The sequence below is a fragment of the Erpetoichthys calabaricus genome, chromosome 5, assembly GCF_900747795.2.
Source record: "Erpetoichthys calabaricus chromosome 5, fErpCal1.3, whole genome shotgun sequence".
In the NCBI taxonomy this organism is placed as follows: Eukaryota; Metazoa; Chordata; class Cladistia; order Polypteriformes; family Polypteridae; genus Erpetoichthys; species Erpetoichthys calabaricus.
The window spans coordinates 218,702,318-218,720,489 of NC_041398.2; the positions used below are offsets into that span (position 1 = coordinate 218,702,318).

Consider the following 18,172-nt stretch of genomic DNA (forward strand, 5'->3'; position numbering starts at 1 on the left):
CTACTGCAGGATATTGCATGGAAAAATATACATACCAATAGAAAGAAAAGCAGAGCAAAACCAGGGGAAGGAGGAAATTTCATTAGAAGGACAGGTAGGCACTTGTTGGATTACGATGGAAACAACCTCTGATCCACAGGATGCTAATGACAGCTGGTCTTACATGAATTCAGTTCAAGAACTGGGGGAGCATATGCCATAGCCCACCTTATCAACAAAAGCCCAAAACAGACTGGATGTACAAGGTGACAGAGCTGAGATTTTTAAATTGTTTTAGAGATCATTTATTTAAATTCTGAATCCCCACACCTACTGGATGAAATTTATTACAGGCATCAAGCTTTGAATATTTCAGATTTCTGAAATATACAGTAGATGTATCCCCATCGTTTGTCAAAGCAGTAGAATTGCAAAATTTTTCACTTTGTATGTTGGGGAAACAGTGCTTAAATTGTTCTTCCTCATCAGTCTCTGCTGGTGTTATGTAGCAGTAGCAGTGTAATGTATGTTAGAATTTTGACAAAGTAAAACAAGTTTTTTTGTTAGTTCAAACTCAAAATTTAGTTTTATTTTTCAGTTATTTTTGCTTATGTACTAACTGGGTTTCTCTGTGCTGCCTGGATTTTATTTCAGAATATCTCTGTAGTAGGGTTCTACGGATTCCATTTTAACTTTTTCATTTTCTGATTTTTAGTATTGTTTCTTCTGTATACAAAATTTTATGTTTTTATCTTCTGTTGTTTAAAATTTATAGTATATGTTCAAAAAATAAAAGAAAAAACAATAATCTTTTTAGTTTATTTTTAAATTGCTTAACTAAATTTGCAAGTAAAAAATCCTGTAAAAGTGGAAAACAACTAGTGTTGAAAAATTCAACCTTAATTATCCTAAATATCTCACATAAACTTATAGGATTATATTAACATTAGTTGTGAAACCTACGGGTTGAATTCTGAGTAATCAACATAGACCTCAGTGTTAACGTTTGCAGTGCACCATGCAATGCACATGTCTCCGTCCTATGCTCTTTGGTATGAAATTCATAAAAGCAATGTTAATGTTTGTTAGGCACCATCTATTGAAATGATAAATGCAATGCATTTTATTAGTATGTTTGTGACGAGCAATCTTTTGAAATGACAGAGACAATACAACTTGATAGATGCACAGACAGACATATGGAAACATATTCTTTTATTAAGATGAAGAATTGTTTCATAATTTAAAATAAAAGTGTTCTTGCAAAACTTAACAAATGTCAGCATTTGGAACTTTATCAAAAGTCCTTATTTAAATTGAAATTATGTAAAGATAAAAATGCTTATTTTTCCTATCTCTGCCATCTTTGGGACAGGTCTGCATTGAAATACACAATAGTCAAGTACTTTATGTTTTTTTCACGAGTAACCTTCTATTTTCAGATGCAGGCTGCTCTCATTTTTTAGTAATGCACTAGCATGCTTACAATATTTCAATAAAAATGGATGGAGTTTCTTCATTTTTTCAAGTGTAAGATTGAATTCAACACAAACAGCAGCAAATCTTCCATAAGCTCACAACTGAAATGACAAGCTATTAGTGCGCCTGTGATTGTGCTGCAAAATTTGCCTGACCCTGCCTCCATTCATAGTGTCTAAGATATGCCTGAGATTTAAGGTAGCCATTGCATGCAGTCTTCCTGGTCTACTCAATGATTGTTGGCAGACTTTGTAAAATAACTGATCATCTGATTCATAGTACTCACCGGGGTACTGCTCAACCCCAGCTTTGGCTGTCAGTGTTGAATTTTAGCTTAGATATTTCTGCTGTCTGGTTCTTCAACGTGTTATTTTTCTGAAGGAATTCAAACAAAACTGATATCTGCTTTGCGTATTTTTGACTTGTGAACTGTGATTTGATACACCTAACTATGAAAACTATGCTACTTTCTTGCTCAATGTGATTTAATGCACTTAGCCACATCAGTGAAGCAGAAGTCTTTTTTTTTTCTTTTATTTCGATGTTTGATAAATTGTTTATTTAATATGGTAAAATAGGAGAAACCTTGCTACTCTGTACAATTCCATTTTATATGGATTATAAAGTTTGCGGATGACACAACGGTGGTCGGACTCATCTCGGGCAAGGAGGGTGAGCTAGCATACAGGGACGAGGTGGAGCGACTGTCAGAGTGGTGCACAGTCAATAACCTGCTCCTCAACAACAAAAAAACAAAGGAGCTTGTTATTGACTTTAGGAAAAACAAAACTGACATCCAGCCACTCACTATTGGTGGGGCATGTGTGGAGAGGGTCCCGGTGTTCAGGTTTCTGGGTATGGAGCTGGAGGATGACCTGACCTGGAGTGCCAACACCAAGGAGCTGCTAAAGAAGGCACAGCAGAGACTGTATTTTCTGAGAATTCTCAGAAAGAACCACCTCCCAAAAAATCTGCTCCTTGCTTTTTATCATTGTTCCATTGAGAGTGTGCTCACGTACGGACTGTGTGTGTGGTACGGCAGTTGCACTTCCTCAGAAAAGAAAGCGCTACACAGGGTCGTCAGGATAGCGGAGAGAACAATTGGTTGTACCCTCCCCACTCTGGAACAAATCTACACCTCCCGAAGCCGCAAAAAAGCAATAGACATTTCGCAGGACTCATCACATCCCGGTCATTGCCTCTTCCAGCTTTTGCCATCGGGCAAGAGATACAGAGCTATGAAAACTAGGACAAACCGCCTTAAAAACAGCTTTTATCCGAAAGCAATCATGGCCCTGAACTCAAAATAAAACTGCTCTATATTATTCTTCCAATGTGCAATATATACCTTAGGTCAACAAGTGCAATTTGTATATTTATTACTATTCGGTTTGTTATTATATTCTGTCTTTTTGTCATTTTAACCCTTATTCCTCACACTGAGTTGATTGCACCTTCAATTTCGTTGTTCCTTTGTAAAAGTGACAATGACAATAAAGATCTATCTATCTATCTATCTATCTATCTAAATTCTGTTTTTAAGTATGAATTCTGTAATTTCTTCTTTGTCAACTTTAGATATTACTTTAAATAAATCTGAGGAAGTGACACGCAGTTGCTTATGAGAGAAGCAGTTTAACTGGAGATATCTGGCTGAAAAGCATAAACTCACAAGGAACTGCAGCCACTTGGACTGGCGGGGAAAATTTGATAGGACGGAAGGAATCTGTATTATAAAAACAGATTCTTCTTTATCACAGCTCATAAAGTTTGTGGCTACTTGTTTGCCCCTGAGTCCCCCAGGTTATAACCAGCAGAATACCCGAGCAGAGTACAAATAAGATACAGAACCAATGCCCAGGCAGATGTCAGTGATGGTGTATTGGTGACACATTATGCTTATGACTCCTAAATTGCAATAAATAACTTCCGTCTCAATATGACCCCACCATGAGGCCATGACAAATATAGTTAGGGAATCAAACACTCAAATTTTCTACAATTCACTGCTTCAAAAGCAAGCATGCTAACCTTTATGGTACTATTACAACCTAAGTGGCATAGTTTCTCATATCGATAAGATCACACTGTAGATCTCCATGCTTCTTCCACCAAGTTTTCTTTAATATAATAGTTGAGATCATTACTGCAATAATTTCAGTGGACATCCTTTATTCAACAAACCTAGGGGAGTCCTGCTATATGAAAAGTCTGAGCTCACTATAAGATAAGCTGAAAAAAATATAATTTCGGGCTTATAAAGGCAGATATGATTTGCATAACATAGCTGTAAAACATATCATTCTACATCAATCAATATTAAGGTAATAGTTTAGTCTATCACACACTCTATACTTTGTAAGAATATGACAGGTGCCAAAATACCTGGATAGATTAACGTCCTTAATATTAGACTCGAGTGTTACTCGGGCTGCGAAAACTGTGCAACGCATTAGTCCCGAGTGTCACTTGGGCAACTGTACAGATGTGTGTTGTATAAACGTTAGAACCGAGAATCACACAGGCTGTAAAAAGTGCTGTCAGTGCTACCATTCTTTGGAGAAATTATGTCTGAGTGTAGGTTTTCACTAATTATGAAATATCTGCACTTTAACAACAATGAAGACTTAGATGAGAATACCCATCCAGCATCCAAAATGAAAACAATTTGGAAGATATACCAGGCAATTATAGTAAAATTTGGGAGCGCTTACATTTCGGACGTGATAGCTGCAACGATGAAAGTGTTATGGCTTATAAGGGCAGACCGTCATGGATACAGTACATCGTATCAAAAAGAGCAAGATTTGGCATAAAGCTTTTCAAGCTTTGTGAATCTGAAACGGACATATTTGGAATTTGGTTCTGTACACAGGGAAAGGGACAATGTTTCATGCGAAATACACTCAGTAAGGCATTGCTACGTCATTGGTGCTGGCTTTGATATATGCTCTGTTGGATCAAGGTTACTGTGTAACCATGGACAATTTTATACTTTGCCATCTTGTTGCAAAGAAAGAATGATGCATATGGAACAGTTTGTCCTAACCGTCGTGGCATGCCTGAAGACTTTGGCAGAGCTAAATTACATCAAGGTGCTCTAGTAACTTGGCAAAAGGGTAAAGTGCTTGTGCTGAAATGGAAGGATAAGAAAGATGTTTGTCTTCTTAGAAATGTACATAATGCAGTTACAGTTACTGTACAGGCAAAAGGCAACGAGCAGGTTAAGAAGCCTTGTGCTGTGGTCGACCACAATAGTATGATTGACGGTGCAAATCGTGTGGATCAAGAAACGACTTTCTATCCTGTTTTGCGGAGGCATAAAAGAAACAGTACAAAAAGATATTTCATCATCTGGTGGAAGAGTGCATTTGGAATGCATTCGTGTTATACAAACAAAAAGCGGCCAAAACTGTATCTCATGCTAACTTTACATGCAGCTTGTAGGGGAAATCATTGCCGCACATCCACCATCCACACTACCACTAAAGAGACACGGTCGACCCTGCGCATCGTAGATCAATCCAGAGCATCTTATTCGTAGACATTTTACTGATTATATACATCCAACAGAAAACAAAACAGAATCCAGCTCGTACCTGTGCAGTGTGCTGTTCAAAAACTAGAAAATCTGGAAAGAAAATCCGAAAAAAAACACACTATTATTGTCCTGACTGTGATGTTGGATTGTGTCTTCCACCACACAAAGGACTCATTCTGAGATTATATACTGTTTTTGCTTCGTTAGTAGTATTATTATTTTTGCTATTATTGTTCATTTCATATTATTATTTTTATTCATCATTACTATTATTATTTGTATAATTATTATGCTTTTGAAATTTAATAAAAATGTCATTTTTCATGCCAAAAAAAAAGCAATGCTTTTTACATGTTTTTCTGGAATAAAATGCAATGCTAAGGAGGTTAAATTTATTTGGCAAAACTTCCTATCACTGAATATGTAGACACTACTGTTAATGAAAGAGTTAAATATAATATGATCTTATCATTTCTATGACAGTTTGCTTTATAGAAGGGTTTGCAGACTAATAAATAAAGATAAAATAATGAAACTTTCCTTTATGCTGTCCTGCTTTGTGGTGAGAGGAACCTGTGGCTTGAAAAATAGAGCTGTGCATGAAGACCAAACAAACGTAAAGTTTACTTTAAGAAAACAGGGATGTTTCAATATTTGTGTAAAGAAAGTGCTGCATAATATATCAGCTGTAACTTCATTTGTATGTGCATATATTGCCCTTGGTTCTTGGTGTATTAAAAGAATGAAAAACAAGTATATAAAATAATGATGCAACTATAAATGATTTTCTAAATATATTTAGGGTGTTGTATCATGTTAGCCATTGTGAATGTAGTGAGAAGTCAAGCATGACACCTTTTATTGGCCAATAAAAGATGTCATTTTGCTTGACTTCTCACTACAAATATATTTAAAAAAAAAAAGAAAAAAGTCTTCCCATTGTTGTCTACTCCGTAACCCAAGACACCAAAAACAGAAGTAGGTATGGAAGGAAATGGAAAAAATGGTTCCACACATCCCACATGGGAGAATGCCCAGTGAAAAAGAGTGAAAAACAGAAACTATATATATATATATATATAGTTATATAGTATATATTGTTTATATGGGATTCACAAAACAAGAACCAGGTCATTAAATGAGGACTTCAAGGCTGAAGGTGTAACAAGGCCAGAAATTTCCAGCGGGAGACTAATATCAGCTTAGATTTGATGTAAGAAGCCTGTGCTAGGAGAGATAAAAGGAAGTGAGGAAAAGCAAAGGAGCAGGAACAGTAGGATTTATCTGAAAGGATAAGAGAATGGGTGGTAAAAAGTCTGTCGAGAGGGCAGCAGCAGAAAGATAATTCTAGAACATGTGGAAGAAGGTGCCATGGAGCAGAAGGAAGCTGAGAAGATAATATTAATACTTTTAATGTTTATAGCTCAAAGCAGTAGTTCTAGTCACTTTTATCCATGTTATTCTCTGTATTCTGTGATCTTCTCTTGAGGTTTCTAATTTTAATATTTATTTGAAATTTGGTATATAATACACAAAGTTCAAATTTGTTACTGCCTTTATTTTATTTATGTCATGCCTCCAAATTCTCCAAACAACCTCCAAATTCTCTAGTATTAGAATGCTTATTATTCAAGTAGGCCCTATCAATGAGATTGCACTTTGGTTTTCACTTCTATTTGCTTTTGGCTCTAGAGTATCATCTTCCCTGTTGTTCTTGATATTCCCTGTTATAGTTTGATCTCACGGTTCTGGGAATGCCCCTTGCATTTCCTGACCATGGCTACTTCTCGTTATCATCTCCTGCTATCTTTTCAGTATTCACAGTAATCTTTAGACACCTTAATGTGCCCCTAGCAAATGTACTTCACAGGTATTCAAAAGAGTATGATAAAAATTAAAGCACAGACAAATATCAAATACATAACATGGAATACAAAATAATCTCAAATGTGATGACAAACGAGGCCTGGTTCTAAACCTATAACCTCTGAATACAGTGATCCCTCGCTATATCGCGCTTCGCCTTTCGCGGCTTCACTCTATCGCGGATTTTATATGTAAGCATATTTAAATATATATCGCGGATTTTTTGCTGGTTTGCGGATTTCTGAGGACAATGGGTCTTTTAATTTCTGGTACATGCTTCCTCAGTTGGCTTGCCCAGTTGATTTCATACAAGGGACGCTATTGGCAGATGGCTGAGAAGCTACCCAACGTACTTTTCTCTCTCTCTTGCGCTGACTTTCTCTGATCCTGACGTAGGGGGTGTGAGCAGGGGGGCTGTTCGCACACCTAGACGATACGGACGCTCGTCTAAAAATGCTGAAAGATTATGTTCACGTTGCTATCTTCTGTGCAGCTGCTTCCTGAAGTGACATGCTGCATGGTGCTTCGCATACTTAAAAGCTCGAAGGGCACGTATTGATTTTTGATTGAAAACCAAACTCTGTCTCTCTCTATCTCTCTCTGTCTCGCTCTCCCTGCTCCTGACGGAGGGGGTGTGAGCTGCCGCCTTCAACAGTTTTGTGCCGCGGTGCTTCGCATACTTAAAAGCCAAACAACCCTATTGATTTGTTTGCTTTCCTCTGTCTTTCTGACAGACTCTGCTCCTGATGTGCACTCCTTTGAAGAGGAAGATATGTTTGCATTCTTTTAATTGTGAGAAGGAACTGTCATCTCTGTCTTGTCATGGAGCAGAGTTTAAACTTTTGAAAAAGAGACAAATGTTTGTTTGCAGTATTTGAATAACATTCCTGTCTCTCTACAACCTCCTGTGTTTCTGCGCAAATCTGTGACCCAAGCATGACAATATAAAAATAACCATATAAACATATGGTTTCTACTTTGTGGATTTTCTTATTTCGCGGGTGGCTCTGGAACGCAACCCCCGCGATGGAGGAGGGATTACTGTATAGGGTATAATCTGTAGGCAAATTTAAATATGTGCTTGCATTCTAGTAACAAATTTTGAAAGATGCTATATCAACATAGTGCTCTTGCGCCCTTCTATCAGCGTCTTGTGCCATGCAACATGAATCAGGCAGCGTAATGGGAGGGAGTAAAGTAAATAAAAGAAGGGTGTTGCAAAGTTTGTGTTGCCATTTGAAAAATGGCTTGGTGATTTTTTGAATTCGTTCTTTGCCTGTTTTGGGTTCCTTTTTTTCCCCCTGCCTAGTTACCAGGGTTTCTAGGTGCTACAGTTAAAATACCCTTATCGGCATGGTCACTTTCCCTACAATTTCAGAATTTCCCCCCACTCTGAAAAACTAAATAAAAGAAATCTTTGAAGTATTGTTTAATCAACACTGTTTCAAAAAATGGAACATTGTGCTAGTGAAAAGAAAGGTTTTATCACTTGTAGAAGTAAATTGTTTCCAAAGCTGGTTAGTGAACTAGCTCTGGCTACAGGTTATTTTAAATTATTCTGATAAAATATCCCTTCCAGCTTTCATTGCACATTCCTGCATTGCATCTGCAACAGAATGCCATATTTTTGTACTGCATGGTAGATATTCACAAATGATGGCCACCTTTCGTTATCCTAAACAAGTTAAAATATTTGACTTGATACACAATTCATGCTGAAAAGAATCTCAGTGAATGTATTCTTTAACTACTGTATATTAAAATTTTATAAACTTGCTGTATAAAAATCTCTCATTGGAAAAAACACTCTAAACACGTAAAGGGAGTGTTCTGTGATTAAAAATTGAACAGCAAAGTAGTGTTTATCCCAAAATATAATATGTAAATGACTATGTCAGTTATAAACCAAAAGCTTTAGAAAAGCAAAAGTAATTGATTAAAATGATAAAGACACTACATATAAACTCTTTGTTTACTGCTGACTCTTTGCCAATACTTTGATGGTTTCGGAGTTCTCATTACAAAAGGAAACTGTTATACTGAAATATACTAAAAAAAAAAAAGATTCAAATCTAATCTTATGAAGCTAAGCTGACAACTTCACGAAACTCAATACCAGCCTTAGGTTTATGTTTGTGCTCGGCTGGAAACTCTGACTCTTTGTAAAAAAGTTAGAAAATTAACACTAGTTGTCAGACTGGCGCAGAATGCGTATGCCACTCTGAGATAGCTCATCAAAGCCAAACCACTCCAACTCAACCAATGATATCTAAAGCTTTGAGATGAGTGGACAGAACAGTGACAGATGCGTTCACTGCGTTAGTTATTTGTAGGGGATGGTTTCACCAAGCATTTGGAGGTGGGAAAAACTTGGCAGGCATTGAAGCCTATTTCCATAGGATTGTAATTCACATTTAAAACACAAGAACCCTCTTATTTAAAACAAAAAAAAAAATCCCCATATGGTATAGTTTTTCCCCATATATTTCACCCCATGAATCTGTTGCACCTATTATTCACCCCAATACCCCAATTTTCCTGCTGAAAATTGGGAGATTACCCTTGACCAGGCAACTCTGTTAGTCACCAATACATTTGACAGTTCTGTTTAGAACAACTGACCTTTTGCCTGTTGTTTTGACTCCGTTTGTGTGTTTTTTCCCTATTGGTTTTATTGCTTTTTGGATTATGGATATAAATATACGTAAAAAAACATCTTTTTAAACCTATCTGCTATACCTTCTGTCTTCCAGCTCTGTACCCTATGCTAGGTTTTGTGCTCCCAGGCACACTTCACTGAGTTGTACAACATGTTGCAATCGCTTTGCCTTGGCCAGTGCAAATTGTCTGGTCTCCTGGCAAAACCAAATAAAATTAATTAGTACTACTAGCAAATAAGTCATTATATCATCTTGTGCAGTTTAATCACGCTAACTTTCTTTAAACTCCCAAAGAAATTTATAGGGTTTTTTTGGTATAATTTATTTAAAACAGTTTTAACCCAAAGTAGCCTAAAAATTGCACGTGTTTAAATGTACTAAAAGTGGCAGCAGCTTGATGAAAATATGCCAGATGACTGGGTGGAGAATGTATGTCACTGTAATACAGTATGTTTGAATTGAAAAGACAAGAGAATTACCCACATGCTCAAAATTATACCAGCATTACACAACTTCATATATAGTATTTAAATATATGTATTTAGATGAAGACCCGGGAAATGTGCTGAATTAAACCATCTTCAATTAATGGCCTAATAATGGGCATTTTTAATCCCTCTAATCTAAGTATACTAAGAATCACTGGTGCATTTAGAAAATACATGCTGCATATGTCATGGGTCTGCTTTTTAAGCATGAACCTGATACAAACAGGTCATCAAAATGTACATATAAGTAAGACAGTCGAGCCGAGCTGTTTAAGGCCTTGTCAGGATTCTAGAGACAGCATTTTCACTATTTGGTGTTAGTTAAAAATGGGTAGGATATTAACAAGGCTATCGCAGAATTCATAAGCACATGTAGAATAAAGTTTAAGTAAGTCAGAAACAAGACAACTTTATCTCTGCAGACACTTTTAATTTATGGTTTTTCATTTTCTTGAGGGGTTTTATTTTAATTCATAGAGCCACCTCCAGAGAGGATATAATGAGTGAGTACAGAATAAGCTGAGAACCAGAGGGCAATAGAACAAGATGATGGGAACGCTTTTTTGATCACAAATGTCCCGAAAGTTTCTGGCCCCAGTTCAACTGAAAAGCACAGCATATTTGAACAATTCAGACACATCAATGCTTAGGAATGCAACCATTGTGTTTTGCATCACTATAAACTTATGAAGTTAAAAATGATTTCTTTACTTGGATACTGAGGTTGACAGCCCAGTCAGCATTAAGTTTATGTGAAATGATCATTTCCCTTGTTGGTCTTCCAACATTTGCTTCCTAGATGGTTAAATGAGATGAAAGAAATGGATCAATCATTCACCTGAAGTACTTTCTTTGCAAATAAAAACATGTTCTCATATGCTTAATGAAGCTGCGCTGTTTCTCCACTTCTGGGGTTTTTCTTTTTGAAAAATAAATTCAAACATTTTTTGTCGTTTCCCATTGTTGCCATTTTAGACTAATTTACTTTAGGATGTTTTTAATAAAAACTACATAGTTATAGGCTGGTTGGCAATGAATTCATCAAAGTCTTACAGTTTACAAAGGCTGCATCATCCATCTTCTAACCCAAGTATGCCATTCAAGATCATGGTAGCTGGTGCACATCCCTGAAACACCAGGTACAAGGCAGGAACTAATCCTGGAAGTCACAGGCAAGTCACAGGCAGAACACACTCATTTCGTTTTTTACAGCCACATTCTTAATTTAATATCAGTCTTGCTGTTAATTGAACTCCTTACTTATACAGACAGATTGCTCTACCTCAAAAAAATAATGATGTGATGTAATGATGTGATGTTTTGACATTCAGATTGGCACTTAATTCTTCTGTGAATTTTAGTATACAGGAGTCTAAAATCTATGACTTTTATTTTGATTCCATTTTAAATAAATGTTTGTAAAGATTTTTTTTAAATTAAATTACATATTTAATAAACCAGAAGGAAATTAAACATGACTCTAAAAATAACATGGGGAACCTTAGAACCTGTAAGTGTTTTCAGCATACTTTCGATAACATCCATCCATCCATTATTCAACCCGCTATATCCAAACTACAGGTCACGGGGGTCTGCTAGAGCCAATCCCAGCCAACAGAGGGCGCAAGACAGGAAACAAATGCAGGCAGGGCACCAGCCCACCGCAGTTTTGATAACATATTTTTAAAAATCCATAAGAAGAAAATACGGTGATTGTAATCCTCCCCATCTCATATGTGTTGACTTTTTACAGAAACGTTTAGGAAGAAGGAATTTCCTAGTACAGATGAGTGCTAACTGATATTGGAAAAAAACAATATTGAATTAAATGAAAAAACATTTTTTAACCTTGGAATTGGTTGAAAAAACACAATGAACAATCGATTAATAGATGGATTCATTTAGCCCTGCAAACTTGCTTGTTTACCTAGGTTTCCAAAATAATTTAACGTTCTACTCTGTATCTAATACTCAGCAAATTTATCCTGCAATAATTATTTTTCTTCATTAATTTTTGTGTGCATTGACATAAATGGAATCTGTCATTCTAGGTGTCTTCTCTGGATTTGGTGTGAAATTAAATTTGATGTATAATGCATTTTTTAAAAGAATATTTTTTTGCATTTTGCCATCATGCTATTTTGTTTTTTTCTATGGCCACCACCATTTTCTATGGCCACCATCATGATGCAGGTCTGGTTGCCAGTGTTTAAAAGGTAGCCTTGGTGGGCCGATAACAAACAACAGATAACACCAGATAACAAATGGTAGCAGTTAACAAATCTTTTTTGCAATTATTTCAAGTCATTCCTTGTTCACAAACTCTTGCACATGTCCATTGCTTTTGATTTTTAATTGCATTTTGGCTTTGAAGAAAGATCACTTTGATTTATGGTTTTGACTTTTGACTTTTTTCTTTGACTTGCATGTCTTCCACTCATTTCATCCCTCATAATGTCCTCTTTTGAGTGTTGAGATGAAACACTATCCGACATTTGTATGAATTTTACCCTTAGCAAATTTCCAGATCTGAATAAGTAATCTCCCCCTATTTATCCAATACAATGGCCTCCCAGCCAGGTAGAGGGTTCATTCCATTCTTGTGGGCACACTTGTGTAGCCCTTTCCAAGATGGCATCTGTGTGTCTTCTAGCTAAGGTAGGGAAACCCTGCCTTCTTTCATGGCCATTGAGTATGGTGGCCTCCTGGGCAAGTACAAGATCATATACCTTCTCGATCAGGATGCTAGTCCCTGCCAGTTGTCCATTACTATACTGTATATATATATTTTCATAATGATTAGGGCCAATCATCCATCAGGTAAGTCTAACTTGGGGGTGTGAAATGTATCCATTCAGAATTCCAATAATCATTTTTTGACTTAGAGGATTTTTAATATTAGATTACTCACAACATGGAATTAAAATAATCCAATATAGTAGCTTTGCTTATTCACCTAAATTGTTATATTTAATTCTTATACCGAGTATATTTTGCTGTAATTTAGAAAGAATAATAAATTTCCTTTAAAGGTTAGGGACCCAGTTTGTTACTGTAAGCTTGTATTTATAACAGTTTCAATGTTTTTTTTTCTTACACTTGCCAGCGTGCTGTATTACGATACTAACAGTATGTCTCTCACGGCACTACAACTCCCATCATGCCCTGCATGTGTCACATAATTACTGAGGTCCTGGGATGCTGGCAATCTAATAGATGGGAGATAAACATATTTTGAATTAGGAGCCTCCCCAACTGCTTTTTTGTTTTGTCCTCCCGTCTGAATAAGGTTCTCATACTGATCCCGGACGGATGCCAGTCCATTGCTGTCCTTCTTTTCCGGCTTCTGTTCTTGAAAAGGGTCCTTCTTTTCTGCTGGTCGGGATGCTGGATAATCCTGCCCTGGTACTTACAATATATATACATACACACATTTTTCCTTTTTTCTGGGTTTTCTGCAAGGTTTCAGAAACTGGGAAACATAACTGTGCAAGTGGCCTTATATACAGTATTTGTTTAGAACAGATACAGAAACACTGCCATTTTCTAGTATTTGTATCAAAAGGTCTTTTATTAAGAGATTGGAAATGTAAGTACTGTTTATTTCGACTTACATTAAAAAAAATAAAGAATTAATTTAAAATCCTGGCTAATAATAATGTAAAATTGCTTGGTAGTCAACTAGTTGGATTTTATACTTGTTAAGAACAAATCAAGTGCAATGAATTCTCACTTTCTCTTAGGTATGTAGTATTTGGCATGTGAAGTCTTTGTTGGGCATAATTGGAATTTAAATTATATTACAGTTCTATAATTTGCATTAAATCTGGAAGCAGTTTAAGTTGTTTTATTTTTAATGATGTTTATTTTTTATGTTTTGCTTTAATGTGATAAGTACATTAATATAAAAAACAGTGTGTCATTTAATAGTTAATGCCTTTGATCTGTGTTTACTCTAATTAGCTTTCCTACAAGAAAAAAAATGCAGACTAAGACTCATTTTATGAGAGAAACAAAAATTCCATAATATAAAGATGAGATGCGTAAAAGTATCCCATGAATAATTCTAATTATAGCATGTTACAACAAAGTGTTTCTGTGAGTTTCCACAGGCTTATTGTCTGACAGTTTGACTTCATCTTTAATGATTATATTCAAAATGGATTTGGGGGCTGAATCACATTGTACTCAGCAAACAATGTAACTTATTTATTTTTTATTTTAAAAAGACTTTAGCCTCCATGCAAAGTTGATTCCTGGGTTGCGACCATTGCTTCAGGGGTGGACTCTACTTCCTGCTTCCCTATTAATTCATCAAGTGAATGTAGAAAATGGATGGATGACTTGGGCCTGCTCTAAATCCAGCTTGATCATTACAAAACAAGCCTTAATAAAAAATCAAAATCTGAATCCAGCAATCCTTTTCTGTGTACCAATTTTTAAGTGTTACAGAATAATTATACAGAGCTGGAGCTTATACCAGTAGTAGAGAGTGCAAGGAAAGATATCACAGTTCTGTAACTTGTGAAATCAAAAATCCCTTGGTTGCATAGCAGCACATCACTGAGTACACTGCCCACTCACATCCACACCAAGCCCAATAAAACACAGGCGCACATATCTTTAAAATCTGTAGGAGAAACAAAAGTGCCTAGTGAAAATTTGCATAAATGCGGAGAGAATGAGAATGACCTCAAACAATTACGCAGTAGTGATGAGCGAACCCTGCTGAATTCACATTGGCTTGAGTTCGGTGAAACTGCAGAAATTTCCTGGTAGGTTGCCAAACTCTGGGTAAAGTATGAAGTCAACGGGAAAGGAGAAATTGAACTAGTTTTGACTGGACTATCATTGTGCAGTGGTCTTTTAAGTGCACCTGGAGGGGCTAGGGAAGTGTCTGCAACAATGTGACTTGAGCTGTGAGGAGGGCAGTGCTAACCACTGTACCACCGTGTCTCCCTGAGAAAAATTTAACAGAATTGATAATCAGGACAGTACAATTTCTTGGAGAATTCAATAAGGGTTGCCCCCCAACAGGTGTGATAGCAGGTACTCACCTCTTTTGAACTAACAACTACAGTTTGTTTGTTTTTTTTCCTGATGCTTTTGCTCATTCACTGCCACTGCTACCAAATAAGCACAACAATAAAGCATGTGGTTTTTTCACTCCTTCCTGTTTGCATTCTGGGTAATATTAAAGAAGCAGGCTCACACTTTACACACAGATCTCATACAAGTCCATATAAAAAGACATTACCTTCAAGACATGAATGTGCCGGCACATTTCTAGTTTCCTACTATGTGCTTGTCTTGTGATTAATGAATTTGCATGTTTTCCCCTAACGTATTATTACACTGCTAGAAATCAGCATTATATACTCCGAGGACTGTCCCATCCAACATTGTTTGCTACAGCTCTGTGATGTTACACTGGCCTTGCAAAGCCTTGTAGGACACTAGAAAAAAAAGTTTGCCTAAGCTTGCTGCTCAATGACTTTCCAGGAAAATACTTAGTGAACAAGGCCACTGGAGACCAATAAAAACCAGGTATCCAATCGGGGTCCATGGTACTGTAAAAAAAAAAAAAAGCAATGCTTACCACTGTGCCACCTTGCAGTATTGAATGAAATATTTGTTCTAAATAGTGGGTTGAAAAGTTTTTTTCCTCTTTTTTCATAGCTATTATAAAAGTTTATCTGTTTGTTTCTTTTTGCCCAGTTTTTCACTTTAGGCTCATAGGGCCCCTTCGGGGTGCAGTTGGGAAAAAACACATGCTTGGCCTGGATGGGAGGCTGAATTACAGGTGGTACTCAAACACACACACATACACACACAGGACAAGGTAGTGACAACAGGAACCCAGATGCACAAGAGGCTCATTCGGCATGAACCTGGGGTCCAAACTTTGGAAGATACCAAAATAATACTCAACTGAAGAGATGAGTGCACTAAATCTGCTTTTTGATGTGGTGTATTTTTGAGCCTAAAGTGCAGAATTAAAATCACATGTAAACTTGAACCTTTTTGAGCAATAAAAACAGTAAATCTGTTAGTGACACAAGAATAAAAGCATTATTTCACTAAATTACAAAAAGTTAGTATACAGGTGTTAATCATATAAAACCATGATTATATAAATATTTATGTAAATCAATTTTTACTTTATTATTTTGTTTTTTTTCGAATGAGAGAGGTCTCTTTTGTGAGTATTTTTTTCCTTACAGCTAATTAATTTCTTTTTATATTTTGTTTTGTTTATTTATATAAAATATATGTGCTTTTTTGTATAAATATGTAAAAGAAATGTGCAACAAATCAAACTAAAAAAGTGGGAAAAAAACGGAAAAGAAATGACTTACATTTCCAACACATGATTTAAATGAGTATTCTGTGAAGCAATAAAGTAAATTAATTAAAAAAATAACCACAAGACACAATAATGCCTGTCTTGCCACTCACTTATCAAGCTTAGATTGCCAACAACCTTGAGGGAAATTTTATAATCTGTTTCATTTTTTAACCAGCGCTGGCTTGCCCAGTTTTTGTTTTTATACAGAAACATTGGTTTCATTTTGACTCATGGCAGTTAACCCATTTAGCATTCATTCTGAAATACAGCAATTGTACAGTAAGTGAAGGCTGAGGCAAATTCAGGAGTCTGCTATTCCTTATTCAAGAAAACGAACAAACGTAAGTAAAGTAGATTACACATCCACTTGTTGACCTTTTTGTCTGTCAGGTTTTTGATGTTTCTTCCATTGCTCATCTGACTTCTCACTTTCATTTTTCAATTTGGCCACATACAGTATGTGTCTGCAAAAGATGATTTTGTGAAATAAAAAGTTAATTGGCATGTTTTTCTACACACATTGATGTATTACTAAACTTTAGCTTTCTCATCTATCAGCCTTCATCCAACAACTTTTTGCAACCTGGCACATGTGTATAAATTATCTAAACGTGTTAATTGCTCCTCAAGCCATGTGAAAACGCCCCACCATCATTAAGCTCATCTTCTTGGAAAATGAATTGTTCTTAGTATTGCAGGAAATCTTATTCCAATTCTCTTGTCATGTACAGATTTTCAAATAATGCATTTAACACTAGTGTTTACTGTACTTCTGATAAGTCAGTGAGCTTCATAAAAAGTGTGTGAGTGCGTAAGTGCTTCAGAGACATATCCAAACTGTCCTTCACTCATAGCCAGAAGCTCTGCTGGCCAAGCTGTTTTAACATTTAATATCTTGTTTAATATGTAATTCTGTGTTTAGACACAATTACATTTTGGCTAGTCTAAATTCAAACAACTTCGATTTTCTTTTCAAATTGAAAGTAACAGACAGCTTGGGCATTGGGCTCAAGTTGTGAACCAGACCAGACTGGGCTCAAGTCATTCACCCAGACATCCACACGGGCTAATTTAGTGCTGACAGTTAAGATAATGTGCACGTCGTTGGGATGCGTAAGGAAATGGGAACATCCAGGAACAACCTAAAGCCGATACTATATTACACAGGAGGGGATGTTAAATTTGATTACTGCAATGCTGCTCTCGTCACAAGAGGATGCCTTATTACGTGGCTGGGAATTGCAGAATATGCCAAATTAGATGACTTTCCAGCACACTTTTACAATTCCAACACATCACAGCCAATAACGTGTTGCCCAAAAGAGCTGGGGCCCATACGAAAGCTTACAGATTCAGTGAGTTCAAACACAGTAGTGGGCCTTTCTGTTTTCTTTTTTGCCATGTAACATCAGACAGGTGAGTCTTTCACCTGTTTGTCAGGTTTAAAACAGCTGCGTTCCTTATTCCTCGTATCTGCATTATATGCATTGTACTACTGGGTAAGTGCTCATTAGTTGCAGTGCTCATTAGTAGTGTGGTGTAGTGGTTAATGTTTTGGACTTCAAACCATGAGGTTGTGGGTTCAAATATTGCTACTACTGACACTGTGTGACCTTGAACAAGTCACTTGACCTGCTTGTGCTGCAATTGGAAAACCAAAAGAAAATGTAACCAATTGTATCATAAATGTTGTAAGTCGCCTTGGATTAAAGCGTCAGCCAAATAAGTAAATGTAAATGTAAACTCTGACATGCACACAAACCTTTCCCCAACGATTTAAAATGGGCAAGTTGTTGCATTATGGACTGAC

General features: G+C 36.4%; 1 protein-coding gene across 1 annotated transcript in view; it reads left to right on the forward strand.

The window, feature by feature from the left end:
* LOC114652254 (cingulin-like protein 1) overlaps positions 1-18,172 on the forward strand; it is a 245,084-nt gene that overhangs the window by 59,466 nt on the left and 167,446 nt on the right. The gene's annotated exons all lie outside the window — the stretch shown is intronic.